Genomic DNA, 838 nt, shown 5'->3' on the forward strand with positions numbered 1-838 from the left:
CCTCTGGCACCACACCAGAGCACCACGAGTGCTCGTAAAGCTGTGCCAGGGGTCCTGCAATGACCTCAGCTAATTCCCTCAGCACTCTGGGGTGGAGATCGTCCAAACCAGCTGATTTGAATACATCCAGTCCCTCCAGAAGTTTCCTAACTAGTTCCTCACTAACCCTTGGCCTGGGTGCGCCTCCCTTGGGGTTTGAGGGGGGCCCAGAGTGGGGGTGGCTGTTCTGATCCCTGCTGAGGAAAATGGAGGCAAAGAAATTATTAAATATGTTAGCTTTGTCGTCTGGTGTGACGACCAAATTTCCTAGCATGTCCTGCAGGGGTCCCACATTACCCGGAACCTTCTTTTTGCACCCAATGTATTTAAAAAAGGACTTCTTGTCCTTGATCCGGGAAGCTAGTCCCAGTTCCATCTCTGCCTTGGCCTTCCTGACTGCCCCCCTGCATTCCCGAGCAACTGCAGTATAATCCTCCCTGGTGATGGCCCCTCCCTGCCATTGGGTATACACCTCCCTTTTAGCTAGGAGACACTCCTGGATGCTTTTAGTGAGCCATGGGAGCTTTTGTGCCCTCCTGCCCCCTTTCAGCCATGTTGGGATTACCTCCCTTTGGGCTTGGAGGATCGTCTCCTTAAGGAGCGACCACTCTGTTTGGACACCTGACTCCCCTCCCCTCCGGGACCTCAGTGTTTCCCCGACTATTCTCCTTACCTCACTGAAGTCCGCCCTCCTGAAATGTAGGGCTGCTGCCTTGCTGCAGGCTTTTGCCACCTTGCGCTGGATGGTGAATTCCAGCAGGCGATGATTGCTGTCGCCCAGGTAGTCGAGCACCTGCAG

The sequence above is a fragment of the Crocodylus porosus genome, unplaced genomic scaffold, assembly GCF_001723895.1.
Source record: "Crocodylus porosus isolate Cpor-Errol unplaced genomic scaffold, CroPor_comp1, whole genome shotgun sequence".
In the NCBI taxonomy this organism is placed as follows: domain Eukaryota; kingdom Metazoa; phylum Chordata; order Crocodylia; family Crocodylidae; genus Crocodylus; species Crocodylus porosus.